Source organism: Felis catus, chromosome A2, assembly GCF_018350175.1.
Source record: "Felis catus isolate Fca126 chromosome A2, F.catus_Fca126_mat1.0, whole genome shotgun sequence".
NCBI lineage: Eukaryota > Metazoa > Chordata > Mammalia > Carnivora > Felidae > Felis > Felis catus.
The window spans coordinates 147,820,943-147,844,316 of NC_058369.1; the positions used below are offsets into that span (position 1 = coordinate 147,820,943).

The 23,374-nt window shown below is 49.1% G+C and overlaps 2 long non-coding RNA genes across 3 annotated transcripts in view; one reads left to right on the forward strand and one right to left on the reverse strand.

The window, feature by feature from the left end:
* Window positions 1–23,374, forward strand: part of LOC109497618 — a 143,524-nt gene that overhangs the window by 78,428 nt on the left and 41,722 nt on the right. The gene's annotated exons all lie outside the window — the stretch shown is intronic.
* LOC109497619 lies at window positions 17,431–19,644 on the reverse strand. The gene is made up of 2 exons (XR_002740607.2): window positions 19,349–19,644; window positions 17,431–18,463 (listed from the first exon to the last, which is right to left on the reverse strand). It is a non-coding gene; the product is annotated as an uncharacterized LOC109497619 (long non-coding RNA).

Genomic DNA, 23,374 nt, shown 5'->3' on the forward strand with positions numbered 1-23,374 from the left:
CCAAACAGACACATTGGGCTACTCTTTACATTTTATTCTCCAAGCTGGTTGTTTAAGTAAAAGCATATGCCTTGATGACAATCTTAAGCACATTGGTGTGTCCTTTCCTTTCAGACTAGGATGCTAAAGTTCAGCTAACGCTTTACTGAGTCAACACTGACTCTGATCACGGTCAAAAGCCATAATCACACACATTCCATCCTGGAGAAGTGAGATCCAAATGGAAGCAAATTTAATAGGTTTGCTCCTCCTTTTAGCCTGCTCTGGGTACTTGCTGGCGGTTTGTTCTTCAGCAGCGTAAGCACCTGCCTATCTACGTGTGTGACTGTGTGTATGTATGTGTGTTGTGTGAGGGTTAGTGTCTTGGCATTATCCGTTCCCATCTCTCTCCACTCACTGTTGGTGTGCGAGGGGTGAAGACCACCTAGAGAAGAAGGGAGTCATCTTTGGTTTTAAAACAATCTCTCGAACAATGGAATGTCAAAAACCATGCGGAGACCAGTGGGAATTCTGTGCCAACGATGGATACACTAATGATGGTGGCTGGGGGGAGCCATGCTGGTTGGTTCCCTGGTTGCATTCCTTGACCCCGTTGTGACATGAGCAGACCTCTTACCTGGTTGTGTCCCCTCTCTGGAAACTCCCTCTTTTCCCATGAGGTGCCTTGGGTCAAGGGCACTTTCCAGAGTGGAACTTTCTGCTGCTTCATAAAGTTCTCCCCAGCCTGGTTGCTAGGCAATGATGGTGCGCACCAGCGGGGCTGCTCCTGTACAAGGCGGCTGGCTCACCGTCCCATCTGCAATTTAAATTCCCTGACAGGCAGAAGCAGCCAAGCTGTTCACTTGAGATTGCAAAAAGTTAGATTGAAATACAAGGAATATCCAATGCCTCGAGCCCTTCATAAATTTTGCTTTGATAGTAACTGGAAGAGAGACGGGGAGAGAGAAAGCTTGGTCATGTAGACCTACACAGTTGATTTGCCTTTGACCAGTGTGCCGTTCCTGCCTCTGCCCCCATGCGTGCTTGCTGTCAGTCCCCTCTCTTGTCTTGCTGGTGTTCATCATGTCTGTCTCCGTGCATCTCCCTTATCCCGCCCTGGGGTGAGTGAGCTTCTGAGCATCTCTTCGGCCTTTTGCATGGCTGTCCAGACAAGAAGAAGCAGGGGCATAGCCATTGACTACTTAACCGGACCGCACAGGTCCCTCTGCAGCCGTGTTTCTAGGCCCCCCCACTCCGGAGCAGTCTGCACCCCCGAAGGGCCCGCAGTGACACTGACAACAGCTGTATTCTCCAGTTTGCTGGGGCCTGAGCTGGAGCTCTTGGGGGCACCTGAGGAGGAGCCCAGGGGCTACTTCACCCCCCTCAATTTACGGTAGCTGGTTTGGGGCTAGGGTGGTAGGGGGTCCAGCAGCAGCATCTCTGCAATTTTCCAGCTCAGATCTGTGAGGCATAAGAATCAGGTGCTCAAAAGGAGCCTACAGAATCTGCCTCTCTGGAGAATTGATTGTGTGACTAGTTCCCTCCGTCAATCTCTCTTCTCTCCCCATTTGCACTCTGGGGGCCTGCCCTTTCAGCCTCAATGTTGCCCAACTTTTTTTAAAATCCTCTTTTAGTCCTTTTCCTCTCTATTCATGGAAAACTGTTTTTGAGTCTCGTGGCATTCCAGCCTCTGTCGGTGGGAAGGGCTGAGACATCTGGACTCTGGGACCTAAGGCCGTCAGCCATAAGGAAAACAGTCATGCCCACTGCATGCCACCCTTGGACGCTGCCTAGTGTGTGGAAACCAAGATGGCGGCCTTGGGCGAATCATACGCAGTTCCTGCCTGCTGGGAGCTTCCCGTCAAACTGCATTATTTATATTAATGTGCTATAAGATTAGGCTGCTTATCAGGTCCTACAAAACTGTTTACAAAATTACAATATCTTGGGTGTTGAGGGGAGTTAAGAGTGAAATGAAATAGCTGAATGCCTACTGCGATAGTTAGAATAAAAAGATGAAAATAGCAAGTGTTGGTGAGGATGTGGAGAAATTGGAACCCTCGTGCATTGCTGCTGGGAATGTAAGATGGTTCAGCTCCTGGGAAAAACAGTTTGGCAGCTTTTCAAAAAGTTGACCAGAGAATCACCATATGACCCAGCACCTCTGCGCCTAGATACTCCAGAGAATGGGAAACAGATATTTGTATACCCATGTTTGCAGCAGCACTGCTCACAAAGGCCAAGAGATAGAAACGACCCAACATCCACTGACAGACAAATGGATAAGGAAAGTGTGGTGTATACATATAATGGAATATTATTCAGCCATAAAAAGGAATGAAATTTTGATACATACCATAACATGGGTGGACCTTGAAAATATTATGCTAAGTGGAACAAGCCTGCTACAGAAGGACAGATATTGTATGATTCCACTTATATGACACATCGAGAATAGAAAATTCATAGAAATGGAAAGTATAACAGTGGTTACAGTAGATGGGGATAAGGGGAGTGGGTACAGAGTTTATGTTGGGGATGACAAACTTTTGAATATAGGTAGCAGTTCTCATATAAAACACTGTGAATGTACTTAATTTTTTTAATGTTTATTTATTCAGAGAGAGGGGGGAGGGGCAGAGATAGAGGGAGAGAGAATCTTTTTAAAAAAAAATTTTTAATGTTTATTTTTGAGAGAGAGAGAGAACAGGGGAGGAGCAGAGAGGGAGACACAGAATCAGAAGCAGGCTCCAAGCTCTCAGCATACAGCCCGATGCGGGGTTCGCACCCACGAACTTCAAGATCATAACCTGAGCTGAAGTCAGATGCTTAACTAACTGAGCCACCCAGGCGCCCCAAGGGAGGGAGAGAGAATCTTAAGCAGGCTGTGCACCGCCAGCATGGAGCCCAACGTGGGGCTCGAATTCGTGAACCATGAGGTCATGACCTGAGGAATTCTAGAGTTAGATGCTTAACCAACTTAGCCATCCAGGCGCCCCACTGTGAATGTACCTAATGGCACCAAATTATATGCCTACAAATAGTTAAAATGATAAGTATCACGTCCTGTATGTTTTGCCACAAGAAAAGAAGGGAGTGAAATGAAGCAGCAAGTATGGTGGGGATGGGTGAGGAGGCAGTTCATAGTGTGATAGGGTGTGAGGGAGAGGAGAAGGAGGTGACCATCAGATTGTCATCACTGAAGGGCCTTGCTAGCCTGGAGGGCAAAGGGACACTAAGTTGAGAGAGAAGGTTGGGAAATGAAGCCCAGTGCCCTGAGCGCGATTGGGATTGGGCACCGCGCATGGGGTTGGAAGAGAGGGCGTGGCTGAGAAGGTTAGAACATCAGGGGTGAGTGGGGTCCTTGGAGCACATTGACAGCTGTTCTCGTTTTACAGATGACAAAACTAAGGTGAGTCTGGTCATCCTGTGGGGACTTAGATTTAGGCGAGATGATGTCCCTCCCAGCCCCCTCTCAATAGTGGAGACAGTTTCAGGTGAACATCAAGGGAGGTGTTGATAGGGAAAGCTGGAGGACCCAGCAGACCACGAAGGGACTAGCTGGTGGGAGAGGGCTCAGTGTAACTACAAGGCAGCCTTAACCTTCAGGGGACATTTGGGAGGGTCTCGACATGTTTCTATCCTGCCTATCTTGTTTCCACCTCCTGTGCAGGGCATCACCCCCACTACCATCCCACCCTGGCTGAACCTTGGAGACCGGCTTCCTGGGGGTTTTCTGTCCTCTGGATGAGAGAGCAGGGAGTAAAATAGCCTGGGGCTGCTCACTGAACAGCTTGAATCCAAGGATGAGGCGCTCAGTGCAGATCTGAGGGGGTCTGGGAAGCTTTGTGGAGGGCAGATGGTGTTCTCAGAGCAACAGGTGTAAGACAGGACTTTCAGTATCCATTATGGCACTGGAGTTGGAATTATAACTGGATTCTCTCTGTCTCTCTCTGTCTCTCTCTGTCTCTCTCTCTCTCTCTCTCCCCCTCCTGGTGTCTGACCAAGAGGCATGTCTGCTTGCCTTTGTCCTCTCTCCCTGCCCCCGCCTTGTCTCTCTTGCCCTCCCTACGGGCAGCCCTGGGCAGTGCTGTCGGAGGCAGGTGGCCATGGATCAATTCTAGTCGTGTTCAAAGCAAATAGCCCTGTTTTCTCAGGTGAGCCAGATGAGCTTCCCTCCACCATTTGATCTTCATGCTGCTCATGTGTCTCGTGGTTACAAATAGCTCAACCTTCCCGTGCTGACTGCAGCACTGGGACATTACAGTAATGTGCCCATTCAAATCAAGTGGATGCAAAGATTGCTACAGCAGCTTTTCGCCACGGAACATTTAGCCTTCAATAATAGCATTTTGGGTCCCTCTGGAACCTTCCTCCGCAGATGCACCTGGGATGCCTCTCTCCCTCTCCCCACCACAACCCTGGGTGCTAAGAAGGGACAAAGATCATTCTCGCTTTTGTTGATGAGAAAACAGAAATTCAAATAAAGGAAAATCATGCAGAAAATAAGATATGTCATAATAAGATATGACAGTGATGGTCACACCAATAATGATGACAGTAATAATTTGTGTGCACTTACTAGATGCTGCCTACTGATGAAACAGTTTCCGGGTGTCAAGGCAGGTGTAATGGCTCTAGTGTATGGATGAGGTCAGTGAAGGTTCAGCAACCGTTCTAGGCATAAGAGAGAAGAAATGCCACCTTGCAACTAGTTCTTGCCGAAGCCCATGCTCTTGACCTCTGTGCCAGGTGAAGTCAACTCGGGTCTGGCCCCAGGAAAATTCTAAACTTAGAAAAATCTGTCTTTTCCCTCCTTCCTCCCCCCGTGTCCCTGTTCTGTGGCCCTTGTGCTGTCCCCAGGACTTCAGCCCTGCTCCTTCCTGCCTTTCTTGAGCAGCATCCCCCTCCCCCAGTCCTTCTAGATTCTCTGGACCAGCTCGGGACAGTGTCCCTGGCTCCCAGCCCTGCTTGCCAGGAGGCCAGTGCCTAAGGGGATCATCTGATTTTCACTGAAAGTGTTGCTCTCCACCCCGCAAAAGCATTTTTATTTATCCAACCTTGAGAATGCCTTGCCTTAAGGTGGGAAACTGGTGATGTTGTCAGGAGCTAAGATGGATTCATCCATTGACATTTCAGAATCCAGGCAGGGAAGAAGCACAGGGTAGATGGCCGTGGCTCTGTCCACACCTTCCTGCCATGGCTACCCATTCTTGGGAAGGAAAAATGCACAGGGTGACACAATACCCATTAGTTAATGCTGCACCATACCTGTTATGTAACTGAATTTTGCAGAACATAGCTCTGACTTGTGAGGCAGGGATTATAAGGGCCATTTGACAAGTGAGGAAACTGAGGCATAAAGGGGCGTAATAAGTAGCACATAACAGATCTCATGTTCCCTAGTCCTCTACTCTTTCTGCTGATACATTCTGCTGTGACCTAGGCTCAGAGTTGCCAAAGTGAACATTTTTCGAACTTTTAGGCTGATAAGGTGATAGTAAAATTTTCACAGATGCCGTGGCTCCTTGGGCCTCCTTATTGGGCCATTCTCTCCATTGGTGCAGTTCAGTCTTTGAATTGAGAGGAGCTTCTGGAAATACATGGACAGAGGGGAGAGGGAGCTAGAGCTTTGACCTTTGCCCTAAATCCCAAACGAAAGGATTTCCCCCCAAAGACTTAAGGTAGGCCCTATTCTTTCTCCTTCCAGATTCCTACACCCTCCCTGAGTCCTCAGAGAATAGACTCAGCTTAGACACCTAGGAAAAGGAAGGGCTTCTGGTTCCATGTCTATTGACCCTTTTCTCCTTTCTCTGGCAAGATGTAGGCCAGGTGCTTAATTTTCAAAGGACAGTCTCTGAACCCCAAGTGGGGCCATGCAATTCTCCGTGCCAACAGCAGAGGGCGCTCCTGACTTTGGAGAAGAATCCTATTCTCACAGCAGCCCCTTGGTCAGTCTGGCTTTTTACAGGCTGGGTGCAGGAGGCAGGGGAGATCAGTGCTTCGTGGGGCGGAGTCCCAGGCATACGGAAAATCCTGGGCACACCCGTGTGTCCCTGCTTCTTCCCTCTGTGTGTCTCTGACATGTGCTGTATCTCCAGTGAAGCAGAGGAATGGTAGGGTGTGGTAGAAAGAGGAAAGACAACTGAGCTAGGCTTGTGGGGACACTATCGGCCACGTAGGTGAGTGATCTCGAATAGTGTCTTTATCTGCAGGCAGGTCCAACCTGTGGCCTTGCCCAGCATTGCTCTCATGGAAGTGTCATAAGGACCAGTTCTAAATGGGAGAAGGGATGGGAAGGGTCTGCAAACAGAAGGATGTTCTAGAAATGCACACTGAACCTGTGTTCAGTGTGGGACCCTGGGCAAGTCGTTGAGCCTCTTTGTGCTGAGTTCCTGCCCAACATGAGGAATTGAATTAGAAGGTCATGTCTTTAGTCCTTTTTCGGGCTAAAAGCTGGGATTCTGTGCTTGCATTTTCTCCTCATTTCTTTCTGTGGGTTTTGCTGGCACTGGCACTCTGCCAGAGCTGGGGGCATGTGGGGACCAAGGTTGGCCTCTGTTAAGTCGCATAAGAGGTCTGATGGCAGCAGGATCATTGTTCCTGTATTTTAGCTCCCACTCCTTCCTGCTCACTGGAGAAAGAATCCTACGAAGTCCTTACATCCTGGAAAGCAGCTGATGGGCTGTTAGCCGAGGTCAGATGCTGGACTCATTTTACTCATTGGTGACACTCATGGGCCACACTCCCGTTATCCAGATGTTATCCAGACGCTCTGACATGGGTGGGGCTTGAGTTGGGGGTGAGGAAGAGCCTGTGAAATGGTTTTCCTCTCCCTCACCCCCCAGGGCAGAGTGGTGAAGAAGGTGGGAAAGCCCAGGCTCTGGTTGTGGCTCTCTATTACCTCTTTGGGCACATGGGAGAAATCTGTCAGCATCTCCGAGCCTCAGTCTGCTCATCCATGAAATGAAAGGCTGGAGACAGTTTCTGTGGCCCTCTTGTACGTTCATGTCTGTGCTGTGTGGATCCTTGTCAAGCATGTCTAACATCTGGCTCTTTGGAGAAGGGAGAACCAAGAAGGAAGGAGGAGGCTGGGAAGGAAGAGACAGTTTAGGAAGAGGGCAGAAGAGTGAGGTGAAAGGAAAGAAGGAAGGGTATGTTTCCTTCCTTGCCCCCGCTTGGAAGTGGGGGGCTGGCCTTTAAAGACTTGACTTCCCCGTGCTGCAAGCCCTGTGGCTGTGGGAGGGGGTGGGAGGAGGTTCTTTACTTTTAAGAAAGTACATCTTGGTAGCAATCCGAGTGTCCTCTCTGTGCATCTATTTGGACAGAATAGCGTGTCTCGAGACACTCAGAAACTGAAAATAGAGCATATGTAGCCTCGGAGGCCAAGTTGTGTGTGATGCGCAAAAATTCACCCAACAAAAACACAAGCACGGTGACTTGCGCAAGATCAATGAACATTCGTTCAGCACCTGCGCACACAAGGACACACTCATAGAGTCGTGCACAAGCACGAGCCAACACACCCGCTGTAAGCAAAAGATCACACTGGCCCCTAAAGGCAAAGAACCATTTACTTGAAGAAGCGTCTCTGACAAGATATTAATAAAATACTTAGGCAGATTTTAACTTTAGAAACTCTGGAGAAGGGGAGGTGGCGGGGGAAGCGAAGGGGCTGTCGGGGAATGGGTAAAGGCAGCCCTAATCACAAAGCACTTAGCCCACCCGTCTGGGCTTCGGTGTAAGCACCATATTTCATGATACATTCAACCTGATTTTCCAACTCATTGAAAACATTCGCCAGCTGCTGCTGAGTGACTCCGTTTATTGTATACATGAGCTTGCTCTAACAGAGCCCCTGGAAAGAAGTCCCCAGAGCCCCTGGAAGGAAGTCCCCAGCAGGGGCTACAGATGAAAAGTGAGCTGGAGAGCTTAGGCCTGGACGTTTTGATGGAGGGTGAGGGTGGGGAGAACACAGAGTGGGGGTGTACCTGGGAGTGTGAGGCAGGCCAGGTGGAAAGGTTGGGGTTCTGGAAACTTCTATGGGCATATCCTGTATATAGGAACTCTTGTAGTGGTCCATGCGAACTTTCTTCTTTTTGCATCACACATAGCCGCATATATGTCATCGTGTGAAATGACACACAAGGGCTTAATATCATCTCTTAGGAAGGCTCTCAGGAGCTAGGTTCTTGGGCAGATACCCGAACCGTCTGACTCGGCATCTATGAAGAACAGGTATCACCTTGCAAAGGTCCCCATCTGTCGCAAGCACCACCTCCCCTGGTCTGCCAGGAATTCCTCTCCTCTCTTCTCCCAACCACCCCAGTGCTGGCTGCCTGGTCATGCAAGCTTCCCCTCCTGTTCTCTCCTTGTGCTGCTCTGCCTCCGATGGAAGCTTCCGGAAGGAAGAGGAGGCTCTCCTGTTGGCACATCCATAAAAATGGACGGGTGACTGGCATGTTGGAAGCTTAGAAAGCACTCTCCAGAGCAACCGCTACTCAGCAGTGAAGGTAGGACAGAGAGTAGGGAAGAACTTGCGGGCAGGTGGAGATAGATCTGGGTAAGGCAGGAGGGGAACCTGATCAGCCATGGGCCATGGACACTGACCCCCTCGGCCAGTCAGTGTGGCCTGTTAATACTGTAGCCAATAATCAGCCCTCGGTCTGGGATGGAAGTTTAGCAAGTCTTCCAAATCGCCTAGAGACAGATGGGACCTGAGAGCTCCCACCTCCCTAGGGGAGACCCCTTTCACCTCTGCCTTTAAGAAGCCAAAGCCAGGTCCACCTCTGCAAGGACCAGAGCAAGCCCTTTCTGTTAAGATGGGGGTCTGGCCCTTCCACAGCTTGTGGGGACCCACTCCTCAGAACTCATCTGAGTTAACCAGATTATGTGACTGTGGATCAGCCAGAAGGAGTGGAGGAGGCCTGGCCCCCCACGGGGCGCCTGCCACCAGCGTCTCCCACTCCAGGCACCCAGAGCTCACTTCATCAGTTGGTCTCTGGCGTGTCTCCATCAGGGGGGAGGTGGGGATGATGGGTTCCTCTCATGGGCCTGGGCTGGGGACAAGACTTGGCCCACAGCCCCATGGTGAGTCAGAGAAGGCCAAGCTTGGACCTCTGTGTCCCCACTCCAAGGACCCTCGGGTGACCTCCCGGGATGCTCAGTTCCAGTGGCTGCTGTGAATTATTGTTAACATTTACATAGTGCTTGCACACTCGGTTTGAATGTTCTCAAAGATTCTAATAAATGACTGTGGAGGACAGTGTCTGTAGAATTGCAAAGATTTGACCCTCCCAACTATAGAGGACAGCTAACCGAGAGACCCGTTAGATGTTGACATAAAGGCCAAGGTCCGGAAGTGAAATTGAAGCTTGGTCATCCTGCCAATTAACAGTCGAGTCATTTTCTATAACATATGCCTTCTAGAAAGTCCCTGATCTCTGTGGTTTAGTACTTCCCTAGTTTTTATATCTACTTCACTAGGTAGCCTCGATGCCAATTTCCTTTAGGAAAAAGAAATATCAAACGTCCCCACAGCGTTGTGCCCACCTCTGAAGGTCAGTTTCCACGTTGCTGATTGTCTGGACTCTAGGTTGGGGAGGAGGCTGGCTGGGCTTAGCAAGACCCTTACCACGCCTGGACCTGACCCTACAGAATGACAATCAAAAGATGTAGAGAGGTTTTTCTGCCCCCTCAGGGGATAGTCTTCCAGAACTACAGTGTGCTGTGTTCTTGCTGTGTAGTTATTGTGCTGGACAGTTAGCTTCGGGTTACACACAGCAGGAAGACTTAAGTTAGATCTAAGGAAGGACTTACATCTCTCAGTACTGATAGAGTAAGAACTGAGCTTTCTTTTCATCATCATCATCATCTTGTTATTATTATTATTATTACTACTGTATTTTAGAGAAAGAGAGTGTGCATGAGTGGGGGGACAGGGACAGAGGGACAGCCAGGGCCCAGGAGGGCTGAAGGCTGTGCTTGGCCCTCAGCGAGAGACAGAGAGAATCCCAAGCAAACTCCATGCTCAGTGCGGAGACTGACATAGGGCTCAGTCTCATGACCCTGGGATCATGACCTGAGCCAAAATCAAGAGACACTCAACCCACTGAGCCACCCAGGCACCCCCAACTTATAACTGTTTTTAAAACTTCACTTGAATGCTTGTCGTGTGAGGGAAGCATGAAACCATTTTGGTGCATATTTTAAATAAAGGCTTAGAGTTGCTGAATATTTTATTGTCCTGTTAACATTTTTTAGCAGCCCTTCTTCTGCTTTCCAGAATGGTACTGATGTATGATTTCTATGTAAAGCTCCCACTGCACACACTCCCCACGCTTCCCACCACACACACCTGGAGCCTGGTAGACCTGGGCATTGGCAGTGGGAAGAGCTTGGTGACCTTGGTGACCTTGGGACTGCCCCTGGGTGCAGGGACTGAGATTCTGTGAATCCTCACTGAGACCCTGTCCCTGGCAGGGCCCTCTTGCTGCCATGACAAGGCAGGTTTGTTTCCCAGTGCAAGTAAATTCTAGAGGGATTGACCTAATTTCCGGAATCTGAAGGGCGACAGAGGCCCCAGCCAGAACTCCTGTAAGTGGGTAATAAACAGTGTCTATTAGGGAAAATAAATAACATCTCCCTTGGAGAGCAGGCTCCCTGAGCCCCTCCCACCGATCCAGGAGACAGATCTCTCCCAGGAGGGGGACTCCTGAGGGGATGTCTGTCTTTCCATCTCCCTGCAGTTCTGACTGTGTAACTGGACTCCTGCTGTCTCCTGACGGACCTCATGGCACAAGGGAGACTTGGGGGGAAGTCTGGGCCAAGCCAGGGTCCGGGAGGGCTGAAGGCTGTGCGTGGCCCTCAGAGTTGAACTTTTTTTTTTTTTTTAAATTTTTTTTTCAACATTTATTTATTTTTGGGACAGAGAGAGACAGAGCATGAACGGGGAAGGGGCAGAGAGAGAGGGAGACACAGAATCGGAAACAGGCTCCAGGCTCTGAGCCATCAGCCCAGAGCCCGACGCGGGGCTCGAACTCACGGACCGCGAGATCGTGACCTGGCTGAAGTCGGACGCTTAACCGACTGCGCCACCCAGGCGCCCCTCAGAGTTGAACTTTTAAGGGCTGCCAGCCGTGGGAGTCACAGCCACAGCCACACACACACACACACACACACACACACACACACACACACACAGATACGCGCACACACACACACACACAGATACGCACACACACACACACAGATACGCACACACACACACATACAGATACGCACACACACACACAGATACGCACACACACACAGATACACACACACATACGCACACACACACACAGATACGCACACACACAGATACGCACACACACACACACATACGCACACACACACACACAGATACGCACACACACACACAGAACTCCCCGTCTGAGGTAGCTATGATACCCAGTTATTAGGAAAACTGAAGGTTGGAGAGCTAAATAATTTGCCAGAGTTTGCCCAGCTCATAAATGGACAAAGCCAGAACTGAAACCTACTTGCCTGCGTTTTTAAAATCGAGTTCTTTCCCCTATTCTGGTGCTGTTGGTGCTGTTCCAACTGTAAGAAGCCTTAGAATCACTTAGGGATCTTGTTAAAACACAGGTTCTGTTTCCATACGTGTAGGGTGTGGTGAGAGATTCTAGTAAGTTCCCAGGTAACGGCAGTGCTGCTCTCCTTGGAACACACTTGTAGCAGCAAGGATACTCTGCAAATATGTCAAAGGGGCTGACCCTGGGGAGCAGCGCCTATAGATTGGGAGGCTGAGAATATGGTGGAAAATAGGGAGATGTAAATACCAGACTAGCTCAGGCCTTGGAGGAAGCAGAGGGGTCAAGGGTGGGAGGAAAGGGCAGGCGTGCAGTCTCCCCCGCCCACCCCGGACACATCCTGCTTTGAACTTTGTGCGGGCCAGGTTCCCTGATATGGGTACAAGCTGTGTTTGTCACAATGAACACCTGGAGTCAGGAGGGTACAACATCTGTCAGGTTTCACTTCTGGTCCCAAATTCTAACTTGCCAGCTTGTTCATTCATCTAGTGACTTAGACCTTCTACTACATGGACTTTTCCAAAAATGGCTGCAGCAATATCTCCCATCCCACATGCTATTCCTGCAGTGGGACTTGCCGGCTAGAGGTGGAGGCTTGTATTCCTTCCCTGGGAATCTGAGCCGATGTGTGATCACAGATGAGGTGATGCTCTGTGACTCTTGAGGCCAGACATAAAAGGCAACACGTCTTCCATCTGGCTCCCTTGGGACACTTGCTGTGGGAAGTCAGCCGCCATACTGTAAGGGGTCCAAGCAGTCCCGTGGAGAGGCCATGGGGGGGTGTTCTGGCCATTGCAAGCGAGGCCCAGCCAATAGCCAGACGTGTGAGTGAACAGGTCCTCAGTGACCGGACGCTGAGCCCCTCCAGTCTTAGACGCTTTCTGGCTGAGGCCTCGACATTCTTCCTGCACCCTTTTCGAATTCCTTGACCAACAGAATCTTTGAACATGAGAAAGTGGTTGTTTTTTTATTTTTTTTTTAAGTTTATTTATTTATTTGGAAAGAGAGGGAAGGAAGGGAAGAGAGAGAGAATCCCAAGCAGGCTCTGTGATGTCAGTGCAGAGCCCAATGTGGGGCTCAAACTCACAAACTGTGAGATCATGACCTGAGCAGAAATCACTCAGAGTTGGACGCTTAACCGACTGGGCCACCCAGGTGCCCCAGAAAGTGGTTGTTTTTTCACACGGGTGCATTCGTGATGGCATCTACACAGCAACAGTGGCCAGAACAGGCCCCCAAGTAGGGGCTGCCTGAGGCCAGGTGGGTAACAAGACTCAGAGGGATTGGGGACAGTGGCAAAGTGGGTCCATGCAGCACTCGACACTGTAAAGCTGCTCTTCCATTCTATTGACTTCTCAACAATTCTCATTTTATAGGTAGGAAACCCCTGATTTCAGATGCTGTTCAGGTCAGAGCTCATGGAGGTTATATACTTGCTCAAGACCACATAGAGTTCAAGGCAGCTCCAAGATGACCCTTGGATCCGACTCTAGAGCTAGAACTCTTTCCATGAAAGTTGTACTGCCTCAGTCAGCCCTTGACAAATAAAAATGTCTCTGCCTGGCGCAAAGCCATGGGTGGCTGGGGACCTCTCCTCTGTGCGATCAGTTTTGAATTTTTGTGCCTTGAGTACCCATCACGGGAGAAAAAAAATCTTGAATGTTCTTAATAAACAGAGTCAGAGGAAAGCACTAGAACAGGGCAGGTGTTATTTGTCAAATGTGAGGAATAAGTGAATCGAGAAAATCGATCCTGGGTGGGATTTTTACAGGAGGGGGAGTGAAAGTGTGGAGCTCTAGCTCACTGGTGCTCCAGGATTTGAAGGAAATGAGACAGTGAGCAGATCTAGGGGTCTGGGAGCCTATTTGCAGCAGGTGTTTTTTCCCATCTTCTCTGTACCTGCCCCAAGGCAAGCAGCTGCCAAGGGAGGGTATGGTGGCGGTGCCACAAGAGGAGAGTTTTATCCAGACCGCCCTGCCTGACAGGATGGGACGGAAGTAGTCCCCCTCCCCTTGAGCCACAGAAAGGGAGATTCTTCTTTTGTATTCCATCTCGGTTTCTGGTGAGAAGAGGCACTTTTGTCTTCCCAAAACTCTTCTAGCTCAGACCTTCCAGATGTCAGAGACAGCATTGTAGGTCACATGAGAGTCGTATGGCTCACCTTGATGAGGCTGTAGTGCCCAGTTCTTCAACAAAATACTAACCAGGGCGTTGCTGCGAAGGCATTTTGTAAATGCGTTTACTGTCTGCACTCAACTAAATAGATTACCCTCAATAATGTGGGTGGGCCTCGTGCAATCAGTTGAAGACATTAAGAGTAAAAACAGGTTTCCCCCAGAAGAAGAAATTATGCCTCAAGATGGCAACATCATATTCCGCCTGAGTTTGCAGCTTGCTTTATTGATGTTTCTGCTTACTTGGCCCACGATGACACAGGCCAATTCCTTAAACATGCACACGTGCACGCACATGCACACACACACACACACACACACACACACACACACACACACCCCTCTTCTATTGGTTCTCTTTCTCTGGAGAACACTGCCTGATACAGATGCTGTCCTGACTGCATCATGTTGTCCCAATGTTTTTTATTCTCCGTGACAACAATTTTGATGCGCGGATTCAAGCAGGTGTGATGACCATGGTGGCAGAGTGGGTGGAAGGTGAGGCTTGACACGCAGAACCACGTGCACGTTCTATGCGCCAAGTTGTGTGTGCACTGTGTCTCCTGTGGGTGAGCAGGAGGGCGTGGTCTGTGGAAAGAGCACCTGGCAGAGAGTTGGGCCAGTGTTGAGGCCTTGGTTCAATGACTGACCACTGCTCTTCTGGAACATGAACAGAACTCCGAGAAGGATTCAGGTAGTCAAATAAGGTCACGGAGAGAGAAAGACAAATCCTGTATGATGCCGCCTGTATGTGGAATCTTTAAAACACAAAAAAAGCCAATTTCGTGAAACAGAGAATGGAATGGTGATTGCCAAGGGCCGGTGGGAGGGGACATGGGTGATGTCGGTCAAAGGGTACAAACTTTCAGTTCAAAGTAGAAGTTCTGTGGGCAAATGTAGAGCGTGGTGGCAATAGTGAATAGCGTGGTGTCATAGACTTGAAAGTTGCTGAGGGTAGATCTTCAGTGCTGTCACCACACACGTGCACACACACATTAGCTCTGTGAGGTGATGGATGTGTTATAATGATCTTGACCTTGGTAATCATTCCCCAGTGCATATGTATATCAAATCATCACATTGTATGTTTTGAATAGATATATTTGTCAGTTACTCCTTAATAAAGTTAAAAGTTTTTTTTATTTTTTTAAATTTACATCCAAATTAGCATATAGTGCAACAATGATTTCAGGAGTAGATTCCTTAGTGTCCCTTTACCCATTTAGCCCATCCCCCCTCCCACAACCCCTCCAATAACCCTCAGTTTGTTCTCCATATTTGAGTCTCTTATGCTTTGTCCCCCTCCCTGTTTTTATATTATTTTTGTTTCCCTTCCCTCATGTTCATCTGTTTTGTCTCTTAAAGTCCTCATATGAGTGAAATCATATGATATTTGTCTTTCTCTGACCAATTTAATTTAGCATAATACCCTCCAGTTCCATCCACCTAGTTGCAAATGACAAGATTTCATTCCTTTTTATTGCTGAGTAATACTCCATTGTGCATATACCACATTTTCTAGTTAAAACATTTTTAAAAAGAAAAAGAAAACAGGGAATGGAGTGAAAGGGATTTTGTAAAACGAGACGCATGTAATCTGGTATCTCTTAGTTTTTTAAAATCCAGATGCAGTCCACAAATTGTCTAAGGTAATTATTGTTCGGAGAGAGTACGATCAAGGGTGGAGATGGGCTTGTTTCTCCTTCCTCTGAATGACAGCGCAACACAGCTCAAACCAGAGGAGAAACAAATGGGGGCTGTTCGTCAAAACCAGTTAAATACTTTCAATGAGGTCTAGCAGGGATGCAAATGTGAGGCTACTGAACTTGTCCCAGGCAACACTGGGAAGAACAGTGGGGAGGGGCTTTGGTCAGCCATTCAGGCTGGGCGAGTTACAGGGAGGAGGGGCAGAGCTAGCTTAGTGGTGTTCCTGTCTCTGCTTGCTTCCTCACCTTGACTTTGTAGAGTCAGTGATCCTGATTTGGAGTCATGGTGGGACTCAGGAGAATGCCCTTGGACAGGGACCTGTTTGCATGCTAAGTAGGGGGTGGGAGCTGTAGGCAGGGCTGAGGATTATACTGGGAGGAAGGGGAAGGGTCCACATCGTGAGCTGGAATGCTTATGTAGGATGTTTCAGTTGGCAAACAGAGTGCTCTGTTGAGTGCCCTGGGCCTTAACTCCCTTATATGCAGGCCTTTAGGACTGTATGACATACCTTCCTGTTTTTTAACTGCTTACTTGCCTGTCTCTTGGACTAGGCTATGAGTTTTGTGTGGTCAGAGGCCATCATGATCTGTATCCTGGCACATAATGTTTATGAATAAATAAACGAAGTCCTAAAGATGCCCAATCCATTGGCCATCATTTACTCTGGTTATATTCCTGTATGCATCGTTTCAGGGGCCCTGCAATAGAGGAAGAGAGGGACCGGGAGGGGAGGGAAAGAATGGGGAGGTAATTAAAGAAATAAGAAAATAAATCCCATCCTTCAGGGATTTGCAACTTCCATTGAGGAAGTCAAATATACTCATACAGTGCTAACAGTTTGCTCCTCTAAAACCTAATGAGCTTCATCCTGCAGCATCTCATTGCGGAGGAATCCACAGCCAGCCCTTGAGCAAGCCCGAGGCAGTCTTTTGAAGAACAAACCTGGAGGTGCAAGGGCATTGGGAGACCAGGTCCACTCTGGATGGGGTTGAGTTGGGTCACTCAGCACTGAATCTGGAGGGAGTGCGATTGGAGAGGGCCTCCAAGTGGGCACTGGCCCTTCTCTGAGCTCCGGGTATGCTGGCATCCTGGGAAAATGCCATCTCTGCATCCAGCTAAGATCGATGTCTCTTCCTGCCCATCTCAGGCTGTCAGGGACCCTCTTCCTTAGAGCACATTTGGGCGGCACAGTCTTGCATTAATTTAGAGCTAATTGTCAGGTAATGAATTCGATTTGGCTCACCATATTGAAATCCCTTCTGCTCCCAGCTGAACACCAGTAAATCATTTGCATCACAAATCTCTTTGCTGGATGCTCAGCTTGGCCAAGCTGTTGCTCAGACCCTCTCCTGGCTCCCCACATTCCTAGATATTTGAGAGCAGCTGAAAATCATTACGCTTCCATGTTCGAGATGCAAAGCTGAGACCTACCCAAACTGAATTTGGGTTTGTGTTTTTGAAAAGTCTAGAACAATGGTTCTCAAAGTGTGGTCCACTGAGCCAGCAACATCAGCATCCTAGTAACTCATTAGACATGCAAGTTTCAGACTCTATCTCCCGAAAAAATGGAATCAGAAACTGGGAGTGGGGCCCAGCAGTCTGTGGTTTAAGAAGTTCTCCAAATGATTCTGATGCACAAATTTGAGAAGCACTGGTCTATCTAGAACATTCTCTAGGTCCACCAGAATGTCTGCACCAGAATTCTCAATTCACTTTAACTCTCTACAGGGCCAGCTTCCTTTTTCTAGAACTCTGGATTTTATTGGGGCCTTTTGAATTTATCCCTCTTCCACTTCTGTTTTAGTTAGAATTAGATTCAATTGGGGAGAAAAAAAAGAGACAAATATAAGTGACTTAACCAAGTTAGAAGTTCTAATGTAAGGAAGTTGAGGATAGTTGTAGCTGACCACAGTGGACTCTAAGCCGAGGGTGGGTGATGGTCTAGTGAAACCAAAGAAAAGGTCCAGAGACAGGAATCAAGATACGGGTTTATTGGGGCAACTTTTGTGCGGGGAGTCCAGGAGTGGCTGCCTGGATAAAGCATCCACTGCTGGGGTCTACATGCAGCAAGCTTTTGTAGCTTAGCAACTTAGCCCTCCCCTCTGTGCACGGCCAACGTTCCAAGGAGATCAAGGCATGCCAACTTGACATTCTTCGTTACAAGGGAGACGCTGTGGGTTGGCCATATCCAGAGCTCCTGACCTTGAATGCTGAACGACACATTCTTCTGCACATTATGCTTGATGGGAATATAAGGGAGGACGGGATCCCTACCTTCTCAAGGTAGTTATTAGCAGGGGTGTTTAGGGTATGGTTGTACAAACTAGCTATCCAGCACATACCATGCAGATAGGCAGTCCAAAACTGGTTGCTCATGCCACTCATGGTCCAGGACGTCTGCTCAGGATCCAGCAAGCATCACGTCTGAAAGACGGCCGAAAGAGAAGAGAGAAAGGCACGGTCATTCCCTGACAGACACTTCCTGGAAGTTGTACACAGCACTTCCGTCTTATCTCTCATTGGCCAAAACTTAGTCACTTGGCCATAACTGCCTACAAGGGAGCCTGGGAAATGTAGTTTTTCTTGTGGGTGTTCATGTGCCCCATGGAAAAATATCAGGAAATCTATTTCTGAGGAAGTGGAGATTAGATATTGGCAGAGATGACTAGCTACAAATGAAGGTCTGTGCTGTAGCCTTTGAGACATATTTCTGTTTCAGAGTCTTCAGGCAAGTTCTTTCCCGTGTTTGTTACACCCTTCAACGGCCTGCTTCACAACATGTGTGTTTCAGGAAGAAATACCTTGATCACCTTGAGCATTTCTTTCCCGACAGCCCCCATGCCTGTAGCTTACTACCTTCAATTCCCGCTGCCTATTGGTCTGGCTAATTTTTGTGAAATCATGATCCGCGGTTAGTCTTCAAATGCCTAGGAGCCGGTGTTTAGGCACGGTTTTTACTGGTGGAGCCGTGGTGAGTCCCTCAACTTCTCTGGGGCCCCGACTCCTCGCCTGTAAAATGAGGGGATTGTAGATGGTCCCTGAGGCGCCTCCCGGCTCTAACATGCCACGGTGCTCTTTTTCGTTTCCTTTCCTGACATTTATGACCATCCTCGGGGTGAGAAGGCAGTGAGTCCTGACCAGCTAACTACCAGGTGAGCTTGACAGCAGTGGTTATAAATGAAGGTGTGGACTGCAAAGCTGGGAAATACAGCCCGGGGCCTGATTTGGTTGATGGCTTTTGAGAAACTGGTTCTGGAAATGAAAAATGTGATTTGTGTAAAAATTAGGGGAAGTCTTGCAGAGAACCCTGTAAGGTGGTTGCTGGTGGGGGGCTCATTTATCTGATGTTGCCCCTCCTTGCTCCAAGCTCCTCCCCTACTTACTTCCACCTCCATTTTGCTGCTTTGAAAAACGAACAAACGCACAAGCAAAAAATAACTCTGAGATCCACAGAGAGGGGAGATAATTAAAGTCTTCCAACCAACCAGTGATAGGACAGGCTTGGAGGTGACTTCCTGTTTGTGACCCAGTATACACATATACACGTGTGTGTACTCTCTCTCTTTATCCTAAATGAACCTGGCTGCAAGTAGTTACTAAAATGAGCTACACTTGACCTCTGTAAACCTCAGTTCCCTCATCTGTTAGATGGGATTAAAAACCACGTTCACAATTCTTAGGAGGATTAGCCAAAAAAATGTCCAAAAAGTCCTTGACACTTTTGCAGATGTGCAAAATGTTCCAGAAATGTTCCCTCTTTTCTGGAGATATGTATTTAAGTGGATTCTTAGGCATGATAGTCCCTAAGCAGACGTATCTCAGTTTACTTGAACATCTGCTTAGCTGGGCAGTTTCTCTGAGGACCCTGCAACTGAACAAACGTTGAATACACACCCCAGATAAACTGAACTTTAGGGCTGTGATCTGAGTGGGGGAGGACAAAGGAACCAGTAATGATTGAGACGTCTATGCCCTGAGTGTGGCAGGTGCTGTATATGGCTTACTCATCACATAATTCTGATGATCATGCATCACTCTGTCACAAATGAGGTCATAAAGGCCTGGAGACATAAGCAACTTGCCCACAGGTTTTTGGGGGGTGAGATCTGTGGGCACCTAGGGCATGGCTGAGTGGGACCAAGAAAGAGGAGTTTTTTTTTAATTATTATTTATTTTTGGGACAGAGAGAGACAGAGCATGAACGGGGGAGGGCCAGAGAGAGAGGGAGACACAGAATCGGAAACAGGCTCCAGGCTCCGAGCCATCAGCCCAGAGCCCGACGCGGGGCTCGAACTCACGGACCGCGAGATCGTGACCAGGCTGAAGTCGGACGCTTAACTGACTGCGCCACCCAGGCGCCCCGAAAGAGGAGTTTTGACGTGGCTTTGGGAGGGAGGGTGAGATGGGGGGTGAGATGGGGGTGTGTGTGGTGAGGGGGTCCAGAGGTTCCATGAAAGGGCAGGTGGCCATTTCCCACTCTGGTAGGGGCCACTCTTAGTATTTAGTCTTAGTATTCTTAGTAATCTGTAAAAACGAATTGTCTTTCATAAAGCTTGTTTCTTGAGATTAAAAGTTAGTCTTTAAAAAAAATTTTTTTTTAATGTTTATTTTTTGAGGAGGAGGGGAGGGGCCGGGAGAGAGGGAGACACAGAATCCGAAGCAGGTTCCAGGCTCTGAGCTGTCAGCACAGAGCCTGACACGGGGCTCGAACTCACCAACCATGAGATCATGACCTGAGCTGAAGTCAGATGCTTAACTGACTGAGCCGCCCATGCACCCCAAAAGTCAGTCTTAAGTAGAGAGGGGAAATCCTTTCTTTGAGCACATAATGCTCCGAGACACTTTCCTGAATATTCTTCCACAAGTCCGTTACTTACTCTGCTAACCCTAAGAGATGGTATATTCCCATTAAAGGGGTGGGTAAGTCAAGCATCCGCCAATGGGTTCATTTCCCTTATTAATATCCCGCAAGCTTCAGAACCCTGAGGTGGGACCCATGAGGCTCCTGACTACTTCATCAACTGACCACCTGCTCCGTTTGCAGTCTCTGACCCCATTCCCATCCTTTATATGAGCAGTGACCTCTGCGTGTAGACAGACATCCTGCCCTGTAACTCCCGCTCAGTCCCTCTGCCCTTCACCTACTTAGGGACAGCAGACTCTTTCAGCCCTGTTGAGTGGGCTGGTGCCTCATCTTCGTGCACACCTCCACCTGAGCCCTGACCACTGTGTCAGAATTGGCTGTCGGTGTCCTTTGTCCTTCCCCAGGGAGCCCATCTGCAAATCCCCAGAACCTGGAGACCAGTAGGTGCTTACATTGAATTTAATGGATTATGTTGCAATCTTAGACATTATTGTCAGTCATTTGCAGACTGAATACTGTGGGGAGGGATACAGAAAATGTGTGATAAGTTTTCCCTTTCTCTGGGAATCTAGTCTCTGAGGTGGGACTGACTCAGAGAACAGGGCCCGCAACCTGCCCCTCGTGTGGCGCAGACACCTGGAGGTTTTTGAGGCGAGGCCGGTTCCCGGCAGCTGGAGCCATCAGACAAGCAGAGTTCTTGGAGACAGTTTGGGTTGGGTCCGAGGTGATGGGGGAGGCACAGGAGTGATGGTGGCCAGGGGGAGGGCTGGCTGAGATGAGTGGCCAGTGGGATGGCGCCACGGGGTGGGAGAGTGCAAAGGCCTAAAAGCCAGAACGGGATTTTGATGTCATGAGAAATAGCGAGCCATGGAAGGTTCTCCAGCAGGGAGAAACAGGATGAAGTTGTGTTTTAGGCCGGTGAGTGCTGACAAGTGCTAAGGAGAAGAGTCTGGGAGGAGGGGAAGAGGCGAGAAGGGCTGCTGCCATCTGACCTCCCCCACGTTTGCTCTGCTTCAGGCCTCTTCCATGTGGGTGTTGACTGGACCCAACCCTACGTGGGCTGGAGAAGCTGCTTCCATGTTCACTCATTCTTTCGGAACGTTTTCTGGGGACACGTGGGAGGCTCAGTTGGTCAAGCATCCAACACTTGATTTCTGCTCCAGTCATGGTCTTGCAGTTTATGGGTTCAAGCCCCGCGTTGGACTCTGCACTGACAGCGTGGAGCCTGCTTGGGTTTCTCTCTCCCCCTCTCCCTCTGCCTCTTCCCCATGCACACTTTCTCTCTCTCCCTCCCTCTCTTTCTCTCTCTCTCTCTCCATAAATAAATAAACATTAAAAAAAACCCAAGCAAAACATTTCCTGTTGCCACCTACTATGCTCCAGTTCCCATGTGCTGGGAACTGTGCTGGGATTGTAGATGCTTGTGCCCGTCTCCAAACACCCTATGGCCGAGAACAGACATCACGTAAACACACATCACACATCCACCTGATGACCTCTTTCATCTGTGCTCTGTCATTTAAGGAAATCATTGTGTTATGCATATAAGCTCTAGAGCTCTGCCCCCCACCCCACCCCACCCCACCCCGCACTCTCTGGGCTCCCCACTCCCATTGATTTGCGTTTTCTTGAAGGGGCTACCTTCTAAACAGTGTACACAGGGCTGTGGGAATAGGAGGTGGTCTGAGATGTGGTGGGGAGGATCCTTGAAATGCTGTCTCCCTTGGGTGCTTGCCCACTAACTCCCCGCCACTACCCCCAGCTGGGGATGTCTGCACACTTAGGGCCTCAGGGCAGACTCTGCTGAGAGGCCCTTGAGATCTCAGCCCCCATAGGCTTGACGCTAATCTCTATTGCTCCCAGAGCACACCTACTCCTTACCCTCCGTGTCCTTCTTCATTTGTCCTTCAGGCCTCATTCCTGAGACTAAGGGAGTCAGGCATAGAGAAAGATGCTGAGGGATTCCTGGGCTCAGTTGCCTACATGCCCACCCACCCGCAACACTCCCTTGAGGTTGAGACCCTCCAAAGAAGCTAGGGTTGAAGGACGCCCGCCTCCCTCCAGGGTGTCTCGACCTCCTTAGACTCAGCCTGTCAGTTACTGGTTGGAAACTGTCTCTGGTAGAACTGGTTAGTCTGGGCAGAGACAGACACAGGTACCAAGGAGGACTGAGCATATCCTACGATCTAGGCTGTAGCACACGCATCACCCCACTGAACGACCGTGTAACCCGGTTATCTGTTCCTTATCCAGCCCAGAGGAACCGGCTTGGAATCTGGGTTAGGGTCAGGACTAGGTTTATTATATTAATTTCACACACGAGGCAATGAAGGCTCAGAGAGGGGAAGCTCCTTTGCTGTGTTCTCATAGATCTTGGCGGTCTGAGGGCACCCACCTTGCTCTGCTGAGGGCACCCACATTCCTGCAGCAACACAGGCTCCTGATGCCCTGCAAGGCTGGGGATGCTCCCACAGCTCTGCCAGGGTTCACTAGCTTCACCTACCTTACCATGCCTCAGAACACCTCCTTCTGTCCACCTCCCTTGCAGGTGCTTGCTGACTTAAGCCTGCACTGATGAGGCACTGGAACATTCTCTTTTCTATGCATAGTAATGGGAAATATTGCAGAGCAAACATGGACCCCTGCAGAGCCACAAAGGAGATTCATTGAAGTTGGCATCAATTTTGCTTAGCTTCCTGCTGAAATATTTGCCAATCTGGCCAAGATTCTGAACTGCCTGGGGCCCGGGAACACCTCTTCTATTTAATGTTGTCCTTGAATGAGATCAAATTGCCAGAGGCTGCAGAGACTCCATTATGTGTTTCAGCTCCTTTGACTTTGGAGTCCAGGCAAGGTGATCTTCTGCGCATACCATGCTTCGCTTATGTGGTCCTCCTTTAGTCTGTCTTTTCAAGCTTAAACGTTGCTAGCTAACTTGAAGTCTGACCTGGCAGAAATGCTGTGTGCCAGGGTCCAGCCACTGGGGCCCAGTGCCTCTCTCGTGGTTGGCGTCTTCGCTGGGGCTCTCTGATGCTGTTTACAAAGTACGTTGTCAT